A 12,081-nucleotide genomic window follows, 5' to 3' on the forward strand; every position below is an offset into this window, starting at 1 on the left:
CACACGCACATATGCCCGAGTGAGGACTCGAACCTCCGGCGGGACGGGCCGCGCAATCCATGACATGACGCCCTAAACCGCGCGGCCACTCCGCGCGGCTAAGGTGCAGGTCCTCTGCGTCCAGTCCAACGATTCGGAAACTATTCGTGAAGACGTGCTGTAGTACTTCGTGCAGTATGGGCTGAATAGCCATCATGTTGGTACCAAAGGTCTCCTCCTAGGCTGCAGACGAACGTCCTCTAGCATCCATACCGAGCGAGGTGGCGCAGTGGTTAGCACACTGGACTCGCATTCGGGAGGACGGCGGTTCAATCCCGTCTCCGGCCACCCTGATTTAGGTTTTCCGTGATTTCCCTAAATCACTTCAGGAAAATGCCGGGATAGTTCCTTTGAAAGGGCACGGCCGATTTCCTTCCCCATCCTTCCCTTAACCGAGCTTGCGCTCCGTCTCTAATGACCTCGTTGTCGACGGGACGTTAAACACTAATCTCCTCTCCTCCTCTAGCATCCATGGAAGATGGTATGTTAGGAGGCTGCGGTAATTGTGTGCGTTCAGTGTTCCTTCTATCAAAACCGGTCCTGTGAGCTGAAGGTTGACTATCCCAGTCCACACGTTTACACTCCATGAACGCTGACGTTCCAACTGACGAAGTCAAGTCGGCCGCGTTGGCCAAGCGGTTCTAGGCGCTTCAGTCCGGAACCGCGCGCCTGCTACGGTCGCAGGTTCGAATCCTGCCTCGGGCTTGGATGTGTGTGATGTCATAAAGTTAGTTAGGTTTAAGTAGTTCTAAGTTCTAGGGGACTGATGACCTCTGATGTTACGTCCCATAGTGCTCAGAGCCATTTGAACAATTCGACGAAGTCAACAGGGATTGTCAACAAACCAGTAAGGCATGTTTTGGCGGTTTATCTGGCCATGGTTGGTAAATGTGGCTTCGTCACTGAACAAGATATATGATACATCTGGAATGTTCTGTCTTAATGCCCACGTACAATACTTTTCATAATCGTTTCCGTGGCGGTCTTGATGGAAAGAGATGTAATGGGGATGGAACCTATGTCGATAGAGAATGCGTAGGGCACTTGTCCAAAGCAAGCCACTCCCCGCGCGATTGAGCGGCAGCTAACATGCGGATCAACTGCGACAGATGCAAGAACATTAATTTCCCCCTCTTTTGTCGCCACTTGTTTCCTTCTGTTACGTTATTGTAGGTGCTACATTACCACTTTCACGTAACTGGCTGAAGAGTTTGATAAATAATTGCCGAGATGGTTGACGTCTATTGGGATATCTTGCCGCATACACCGTACACCAACAAACTGCAGTCTTCCGACACTCTCCATACACCACGAGTATGGCGGCTTTTTCTGCATTCGTAAGTCCCATCATCCATTCACGACCTACTGTTTGGACTGTCACACACTAACTGACTAGCAAGTCGCAATGCACTCAGTGAACACACGAGGACACCGTAGGGAAACAAAACTTATTATACTAAGATGGTATCCGTTCTTTCGGACATGTCCGAAAGAACAGATACCATCTTAGTATATATATAGTTAAGGCTCACCGGCCACTTGACCATCTTCTTCTTCTGTGCGAATGCACAAACAGTGCCCGAACTCTTACGGGAATCGCCAACGCGCCGCGGGTAATGAGTATAATGGGCGGAGGCACTACCGATGTAGTGCGGGACAATACGTTGAGAATGTGGGTTTCGCGGGAGGCGTGCTAGAGATAAAGCCCTGCAGTCGCGCTATCCTCTGTGTCCTCGGTGGCTCAGATGGATAGAGCGTCTGCCCTGTAAGCAGGAGATCCCGGGTTCGAGTCCCGGTCGGGGCACACATTTTCATCTGTCCCCGTTGACGTATGTCAACGCCTGTAAGCAGCTAAGAGTGTTCATTTCATTGTAAATTCATTCTAACGAGCTGCATGGTCCTTGACAGAGCGTAGGGGACGATGCGGGAGACCCGCACCGCTGTACTAGGCAAGTTCCTAGAGGAGGTGGTTTGCCATTGCCTTCCTCCGACCGTAATGGGGATGAATGATGATGATGAAGACGACACAACAACAGCCAGTGGTCTCGAGGCAGGTGAAAATCCCTGAACCCGCCGGGAATCGAAACCGGGACCCCGGGCTCGGGAAACGAGAACACTACCGCGAGACCACGAGCAGCGGACTGGCCTGCATAGGAGAGGCTTTAAAAAAGGGGTGAAATGTCGGTAAGAGGGGTTGCGACAGCCTTCCCATCATGTGACACGTTCCACGGTGGCGTTGTGTAGAATTGCCGGCCGGAGTGGCAGAGCGATTCTAGGCGCTCCAGTCTGGAACCGCGCGACCACTACGGTCGCAGGTTCGAATGCTGCCTCGGGCATGGATGTGTGTGATGTCCTTACGTTAGTTAGGTTTAAGTAGTTCTAAGTTCTAGTGGACTTATGACCTGAGATGTTAAGTCCCATGGTGCTCAGAGCCATTTGCACTGTTTTCAGAGAAACCAAACTCTGAAATGAGCCGCTGGAAAGGTGACTTCACTATAATAAAATACTGAAAGTGTGTATCCGAACGACCTCTGAAAGTTTTTCGCTGGATTTCTGGTTCACCATGTACACGGGGTGTCACAGGAGGAATGCTCAGTATTCAGGGATATGACGGGAATGACCGTTCGAAGCTAAAAAGTCCAGTAAATATGGGCTCTAAAATGCATACCTTAAGGGCTATCTTGTTGAATAGAAGAGATGTGCTTCTCAATAGCTCACAGCTTTCAAGCTATGCACCTCGCAGACCACGTTATTGGAAATATTTTTCTTGTTTTGGTCCACAGTATTATCTCGCAAAAGCTTGAAGCAGAAGAGATTTGTTTCACAATATCGAAGATGGAGAAATGCTCGTAGCTCGGGGATATGCATTTTAGAGCCCTCTTCTACTAGATTCTTTTACTTAGATCAACAGTTTCTGTCATGTCCGTGAATACTGACCATTCCTCCGGGTACACGCTGTACATGAATTTAGTTCCTTTCACACTGGACTCGCTTTCGGGAGGACGACGGTTCAAATCCGCGCCTGACCATCCAGATTTAGGTTTTCCGTGATTTCCCTAAATCGCAGCAGGAAAATATCGGGATGGTTCCTTCGAAAGGGTATGGCCGGTTTCGTTCCCCATCCTTCAAACTTTCCGAGCTTGTGCTCCGTCTCTAATGAACCCGACGACGACGGGACGTTAAACCATAATCTTCTTTTGTTCGTTTTCATTGTTTTATAATTCATTCTTTACAAGATGCATATTGTCCAAAGTTGTATTTGGTTTCCCTATTCCTGACAGAAGATTTGACGACTATTTCTTTCTGCTCATTGACTGGAATTAATGGCATTTTAAAATCTTGATTTTATGCGATGTATTATTTGATAAATATATCGTACTGCGGTGGACGGCTTCCGTCTGTATTTTACTATACGTCTTGCTACCGGCCGAGGTGGCCGAGCAGTTCTAGGCGCTTCAGTCTGGAACCGCGTGACAGCTACGTTCGCAGACTCGAATCATGCCTCGGGCATGGATGTGTGTGATGTCCTTAGGTTAGTTAGGTTTAAGTAGGTCGAAGTTCTAGGGGACTGATGACCTCAGATGTTAAGCCCCGCAGCGCTCAGAGCAATTTTTATACGTCTTGCTGTCCAAAGTAGGATATTATTAGACGCCAGCGTGATAAAGAGCTAAAATCCAACTAAAAGATAACCATCAAAATGTCCCATATAGACAGTCAAGTGCATCGAACGAGATACCAAGTCTGCTATTGCTGAACTTTGAATCTCCACCGGCCATTCAACGACGTATGGTAAATCAACAGGTTTGGGACTCCCTTATTAAAGAATCCTTAGAAGTACACATGGCGGAAAATATGATGAACTGTAACAGCGGTTACTTGTTGAATAATGCGTGATACGCATCAGTTCCACGATTTGCTCTAATCGAAGATGACAGACAAAGCACGTCGATGGCCGGCAGGCAGCGCAGAGAACAGCTGAGTTCCGCAAATCCATCAGCGACTACCCTGTTCGCAGGGTAGTGTTGTCAGTCTTGTCACCGCGATGTTGACGCAATGGCAGAATACACGCAGCGCGCTAGTAAATTGCAGTACGTGTGAAGGCCTTGTCAGTCTTCTAATGTGTTCTAATGTGTGTGAAATCTTATGGGACTTAACTGCTAAGGTCATCAGTCCCTAAGCTTACACACTACTTAACCTAAATTATCCTAAGGACAAACACACACACCCATGCCCAAGGGAGGACTCGAACCTCCGCCGGGACCAGCCGCACAGCCCATGACTGTAGCGCCTGAGACCGCTCGGCTAAACCCGCGCGGCTGTCAGTCTTCGATGGCTCACTTGAAGATGACTGGCAGGTGCCTATTCGAGATATCCTGGAGTATAGTTAAGGGCTACGGCCTGCAAGCCCGAAATTTCTTGGCACAAGTTATTACTAGATAATCAGTATTACATCTGTGACTAGCGTGATCACTGAAGTACAGCTGTACACGAAAAAGTGCGCACAGTTTCGTACATGCATTACAGGAACTGTGAAACATCGCTACACCCGTAAGTACTAAGTAGTGAGACTACAACGTAAATAGCAGCTCCGTTTCGCTTAAGTAAATGACTTTTTGTGGTAGATAAAGCATTGCTTCGGGGGCAAGTGGTTAATTTCCAGGTGTAGTAGAGCACATAATTTTGTCTTCTTAAACCTTGACTTTCCCGCCTTGTGACATAGACATACGTCGGCACTTAATCTCATAACTGTCTTCCGCCGCTTTTCATAAAATGAACCAGAAGTATGTGCAAAAGGTAGGCTCACTAATCGATGAAATGGTTCAAATGACTCTGAGCACTATGGGACTTAACATCTGTGGTCATCAGTCCCCTAGAACTTAGAACTACTTAAACCTAACTAACCTAAGGACATCACACACACCCATGCCCGAAGCAGGATTCGAACCTGCGACCGTAGCGGTCGCGCGGTTCCGGACTGAGCGCCTAGAACCGCTAGACCACCGCGGCCGGCACTAACCGATGACTATCTGCTAGTGTAAGAGATGATTTCCGTCTGCACACACTTTTACTGATCAGGAAATATCGATGAGAGGGATTTCGATTTCCTGTTATCTCTGACGCGTTCCCTCTCATACACTCTCCAAGTGTGACCCATGCGTAACGATGACGCCCTAAGGCGCCCACCTTATCTGCGATAATCTGCGCCTTCAAATAGCCGCCTGTAACCCGTATCCGCTATCACTGCCCGCTGATCGCCACTGCGCGCAACCACCACCCACCTCCGTCTACAGGTAAGCTGTGTAACGCTCTCGCTGCTCTGTCCGTTACGTTTTTTGCCGACCTAGTCGACAACAGCCACTCTGAAAATCAAGTTTTTTTCTCCACTTACGTTCTCCAAAGTAGATGTGTACAAATTATTTTCCAGCGGCAAATCCTCTCACACTACTTTGTGATGCGTTTTTAGTACGAGTCTTTTCTATTTTATGCGTAGCCGCCACCATTTCCAAGGAGACTGTATAACTGAACGGATTTTTTTAAAGCGCTATAGGCTGATTTCGGCTCTACAGCCATTTTCAAGTGAACTAAAAAAAAAAAAGAATAAATAAATAACACGCATTGAACATAAACTAGCTTTCTTCAGTCCAAATAACCGTTAGGAATTTCAAAATTAGATAGGTGCGAGTAGGACTCGAGCACCGACGTATTCGTACAAACTTAATTGTGTATACAGACAGTTCATCCATTACGGGAACAGAGAATTTCTACCATTTGTTCCTGTTATCGACATTGACACTGGCAAGATATCTGTCCCACGGATCCCATGATTTCCGAGCATGTTTTAATTTCAGTATCACAAATGTGATGCAGCAGACAGAAGACCATTATTATTATAATCAGTAATTCTGCATTCATGCTGACTGGGTCGCAATAGTAAAAGTGAAAGATCGGGCAAGGAATGACTTTATTGATCATATGACACGTTTAGGAATTTATCCATCATCAGACTCCCAGTAGCCAGCATTGCACGTAGATATGACGTTTGTTACACATAAAAATTGAAACGCTATATATACTTGCAGCAAGTATTCCTGGAAATCTGGTGATGGAGAAACTCCGAAATGCGTCATATGAGCGATAAAGTCATTCCTTTCCCGATGTTTGACTTCTACTATTGCGACCCAGTCAACCTGAATGCAGAACCACTGATTGTTTTAATTTCAAGTTCGATGTCGAATAGCAACCGACAAAAAATTGCCGGCCGGGGTGGCCGTGCGGTTCTAGGCACTACAGTCTGGAACCGCGTGACCGCTACGGTCGCAGGTTTGAATCCTGCCTTGGGCATGGATGTGTGTGATGTCCTTAGGTTAGTTAGGTATAAGTAGTTCTAAGTTCTAGGGGACTGATGACCTCAGAAGTTAAGTCCCATAGTGCTCAGAGCCATTTGAACCATTTTTTTTGACAAAAAAATTTTGTTCATGTAGTATAATTACAGATAACATTATTTGACTATGAAACGTGGCTTCTTGCCAAATTTCATGGTTCCAGGTCGTCGGGAGGTACACTACACGTTTTGATCATTGCGTTTGCGAGTATCAAAACATGTGACATAAATGGACGTATCTATTGGTTGTAAGCCTATTAGGGTTCGATTTTTACCGACTGAGCTACGGAACACTGAAAATTGAAAAGTTACTTGATTTATAAGGCGATGTATACGGCGTGAACCAGAATTCACGTATTCTGACGCCACAGCGCTATTCCAGCCATACAAACAGTATAAAAAGTATAATAAAATTTCATCGCATGCATATTATCGGTATAAAACGGTCCTTAAAGGAAAGCAATTTGGCAACAGTGTAATCACATACTGAATGAATTTTCACTCTGCAAAGGAGTGTGCACTGATTTGAATCTTCCCGGCAAATTAAAACTTTGTGCCGGACTGAGAATCGAACTCGGCACCTTTGCCTTTCTCGGGCAAGTGCTTTACCGACTGAGCTATCACAGGAGGTCTCGTCGTTAAGGTATACTTCCGCCAACACCTCATCTCCTTCCTTGCAAACTTCACGGAAGATCCTTTGCATCCCGTAGAGGACTATGACTCCTCGAAGGTAGCTCAGTCATTGGTGGGGCAGTTATCCACAAAAGGCAAAAGTCTCAGGTTCGAATCCCGGTCTGGCACTCAGTTTTAATCTGCCAGAAAGTTTCAGATCAGCGCACACTGCGGTGCAGAGTGAAAACTCATTATGGAAACAGTCATTCAGGCTGTGGCTGTATCATTTCTCCGCAACATACTATCTTCCAAAAGTGCAAGATACGGACGAGAACTTCTGTGAAGTTTCGAGGTTACGAAATGAGGTGCTGCTGGAGGTGAAGCAGTGAGGGGGAACTGAAGAGATGGGGGTCGTGAGTCGTGCTTGGACAGCTCAGTCAGTAGATCACTTGTCCGCGAAAGACGAAGTTCTCAAATTCGAGTCGCAGTCTGTTATACAGTTTTAATTCGCCAGGAAGATTCAAAAGTGGAATCACATGCACGACTAGTATCTCGAGACAATTTTGTGTAACTGTGCTACCTAATACTGCAGTGAATGACGCTTAGAATTAGAATGGTCTAGTTCGTGGGTTCGGTACAAGCTCTAGGTGTAAGTTTTTTTTTCTACTTTTAGGATATGTGATATGGTAACTGGCTGCTTATTTGTTATACAAAAGTTACAGCAAGTATTATACAAAACGCTTGAAATTATTTAACAGAATCACAGAAATCAGAGTACATTCATTTTTATTATTCCATTCTGAAAGTCGTATTTTGTCTTTAAACGTTTACTATGTTCTCTTCCATGCTTTTCACCCCACCAAGCATTTCTGTCAACTGGCATCTTTGCCTCTCTTTTTTCGGTCATAGCTCTTCCCCCAAAATTACAAAAACGTCCTGGTCTGTCCCTATTCCTTTCTATCCTAGGTAGTTTTCCTGCAATCATGCAAACCATATAGTCATATCGCCTAGATGTAGTATTTCGCATAACTTCAAGAAAAATGAATTCGAACCAAGTTTCTAGTATGTCCTCCTGTACTTGATTTTATCGACTACCAGCCACTACCATGTTGATCTCTTTTATGTCCGTTACATTTCTTTACGACATTACATCACCAGTAGTTTAAGCAACCCACTTCACTGATAATTACCAAACTCTCTTATTCCATTCCGCCGCTGAATGTGTGGAAGAAGCAGTACCGAGGTTCCATGCTGCTCTTGTAACTAACTGTGCATGCTCTTATGTTGCGAAGAATTCAGAGGAAAGTCATGCAGCGAGTAGCTGTTTGGACATGCAAGGAGATCGCATTGAGAATACGTCCTGAAGACTGTATATTTTGTAAAAGACATGCTGACACTGATTTAAAATATGACAACTGGCTCGCATTTCACGAATATAGTATTCATGTATAACGCCTTCACAATTATAAGTTTTGTAGGTACTTACTGTATTTACAGCCTATGGTAGGTAATTTATTTTTTACTTATTATTATTCTTCATGAACATTTCCGCTATGTCATCCCAGCAACTCTGTTACTTCCAAAACTGACAAACTGTCGTTGTAGGATGTTTGTCGTTCAAGAGAAATTGCACATTTCAGCAATATTGGATTAATCAAAATTAGAAAATAAAGAAATTACACCCAGACCCAAAACGCAAGACTTTATCCCATGCACTAGATATGCGGTACAGTTACACAATATTGACTCAAGATACTAGTCGCACGTGATACTACATTGCTGCCAAATTTCGTTCCAGTTTCTAGTGAACAGAAGTTCAAGGAACGAAATTCTGTTATGAGACACGTTTGTACTACTAGTATGCAAGGAATCGTGGTGTGGCGTCCGAGAGCGCGAATTATTGTTCACACTGTGTATGAGACAGAAGTAAGCGTCGACGACTGTCCCGCGGAGAATTCATGTTTATTTCCCAGTACTGCCAGAGATTTTTGCTTGATGGGAAGGACTGCAACCCGCCTCAAAGAACTTCACAACCGATAACGGCCTGAAGCGCGGCTTGTTAATCTCATGTCTCTCCATAACGCATCCACATGATTCTTTTGTCTCACATGGTGATCGATTCCAATCGTCTCGTTTGTGGACAGAGCGGCGGAGTTTTTCTTTGCTTTTTTTATGTACGTCACATGACATCCAAGCACTACACTGGGCGTCTAATATAACGACGCATCTGCATTGAAGCACACGACATAGTCGTTGCAATGTGCTCAATACAGGACAAAGCCAAATTGCACCGATCAAACTTTGAATTTTGCTCAGAGATATTTTCCGAGCATCTTGGTATAAGGGGCCCTTGATCTACTATGGCTTGTACATGAGTAAAATTCTGACAAGGTTCCAGGCAGACGGCTTGGATGATTACAAGAGCGGACACTGGAGAATGGGGTAGTCTCAAAGAAATCAAATTGGAATACATAAATCGATAAACTTTAGCAGTGGAACCTCTATTTCAGTAACTACTTCGTCAGTTGCGGACACGCAAATAGAATTCTCCTTTGGATATAGTGGAGAAAATCATGAAACAGAGCAGTAAAGTAATTTAGATTGATCCCAGCTTTTTACCCCAGTTACATTTCTTTCTGTGAAAATGCCTCCGCAAGAGTGCAAAGCCTGAAATATACAGTCACCTAAATGGACAACACAAAACTCAGATTATTGCAACTATACTCAGGCCATGCAGAAGTACTATAATGACGTGACAAAAAGTCATAGGCTTGCGACGTACACGTATACAGATGGCGGTAGTATCGCACACACAAGAGCACTGCATTGACAGAGCCGTCGCCTGCACTCAGGTGATTATGACCGTACGACGGGAATTAACCGGCTTTCGCGAAATAGTAGCTGGAGCTAGACGCATGGGAGATTCCATTTCGGAAATAGTTAGGGAATTCAATATTCCGAAATCCACAGTGTGTCGAGACTACCAATTGTCAGGCATTACCTCTCACCACGGAAAACGCAGTAACTGGCTGCCTTCACTTAACGACCGAGGGCAGCGGCGTTTACGTAATGTTGTCAGTGCTAACAGACGAGCAACAATGCGTGAAGTAACCCCAGAAATCAAGATGGGAGCACGACGAACGTATACGTTAAGACAGCACGGCGAAATTTGTCGATAATGATCTACAGCAGCAGACGAGAGTGCCTCTGCTAATAGCACGACATCGCCTGCAGCGCCTCTACTGGCCCGCTGACCATATCGGTTGGACCCTAGACGACTGGAAAACCGTTACTTGGTCAAATCCGTCTCGATTTCAGTCGGTAAGACCTGATGATAATTTTCGAGTGTGGCGCAGACCCCACGACGTCATGCGCCCAAGTTGTCAGCAAGACACTCTGCAAGCTGGTGCTGGCTCCATAATGGTGTGAACTGAGTTATCTTGGAACGGACTGTGTCCTCGGTTGTGTTCGGTTACTTGGAGACCATTTTCAGCCATTCATGAACTTCATGTTTCCAAAAAATGTTCACATCAGTCCCTAAGCTTACACACTACTTAACCTAAATTGTCCTAAGGACAAACACACGCACCTATGCCCAAGGGAGGACTCGAACCTCCGCCCGACCAGCTGCACAGTCCATGACTGCAGCGCGTGAGACCGCTCGGCTAATTCCGCCCTCTTGTTTCCAAACAACGACTGAATTTTTATGGATGACAATGCTCCATGTCAGCACACCACACTTGTTCGCGATTGGTTTGAAGAACAGTCTCGAGAATGCGAGCGAATGATTTGTACACCCAGGTCGCCCGAGATGAATCCAATCGAACATTTATGGGGTATAATCGAGAGGTCAGTTCGTGCACAAAATCCTGCACCAGCTACACATTCGCAATTATGAAACGGCCATAGAGATAGCGAGGCTCATCATTTCTGCATGGGACTTGCAACGACCTGTTGAATCATTGCCACGTGGAGTTGCTGCACCACGCCGATCAAAGCGAGGGCGGACACGATATTAGGAGGTATCCCATTGTTACGTCACTGTATGATGTGGTTGCCGTCGCTGCGGGAACAGATCAGCGTAGCGTCGTTGTTACGCTCTCTTATTGCAATTAGTGAACCCGTGCATGAGCTGCATAACCGCCAACACGTCGTAAGTAAACCTGTCAGTGCTACAATGTATCATTCGTAATGTACAACTAACACTCTCGGAAATGCCGAAAGGTACTGAACTCAGGCTTGAGGGCGAAGAATGATGGGGACATCAGTGTTGTCAAACAGCAAGTACCGTGGATGAATAGAACAAGTTCGCTTACAAACGAGGTACCCAGCGCTCACTGTCGACGTGTGTAACGTTTTGCAGATATTTTCAGTACAATGCGGGTACGAACCTGAGATCCGTAGGCGCATTTCGATTGTGAGGAATGCTACCATCTGGAAGGACACGTCCCTCACTGCCAAGACAAATCTCACCCTCGCCCTAACTGTAATCTTCCCTACCGCGAGTATGTAGCAGAAATTTGGACGATGAAGACAGCGGATCGTCGTAGGATTGATGCTCTGGAAATGTCGTGCTACAGAAGGGTACTCCGAATGCGATGGGTAGCATATCGAACCAATGAATCGATTCTGAGGCAGCTCGGCATCAGAACAAAACTGTTGACTCTTATCAACCAAAATAAGTTAACCTACACTGACAAATATAATTAATGTAAAGTAATTAAATTCTGGGTATCTACTTGTCTATGTAACGTATTTAAGTCATTAATATTGCAAGATCACAAGTTAATGTAAGTGTGAGATAAGCCACTGCAAACGTGAAATTCTCGTACATTAATTACCTCCACAACGTTGAATGCAAACGTGCATACCTTGTACAGGTGCGGGATGTAAGATTGTGAGATGGAGTTCCATGCCGGTTGCACTTGGTTGGTCAATACAGGGACGATTAATACCAGGTTGTGGATGGCGTTGGAGTTGCGGTGCGATGATGTCCCATATGTGCTCGATAGAAGACAGATCTGGTCGTCGAGCAGCCACGGAAACAG

The 12,081-nt window shown here is 45.5% G+C and overlaps 1 non-coding gene across 1 annotated transcript; it reads left to right on the forward strand.

Annotated features, from left to right (window-relative positions):
• Nucleotides 1-1,769: 1,769 nt before the first annotated feature.
• Trnat-ugu lies at nucleotides 1,770-1,843 on the forward strand. Its single transcript has one exon. It is a non-coding gene; the product is annotated as a tRNA-Thr (tRNA).
• Nucleotides 1,844-12,081: the final 10,238 nt, after the last annotated feature.

The sequence above is a fragment of the Schistocerca americana genome, chromosome 1 (genome assembly GCF_021461395.2).
Source record: "Schistocerca americana isolate TAMUIC-IGC-003095 chromosome 1, iqSchAmer2.1, whole genome shotgun sequence".
NCBI classification, from domain to species: Eukaryota; Metazoa; Arthropoda; class Insecta; order Orthoptera; family Acrididae; genus Schistocerca; species Schistocerca americana.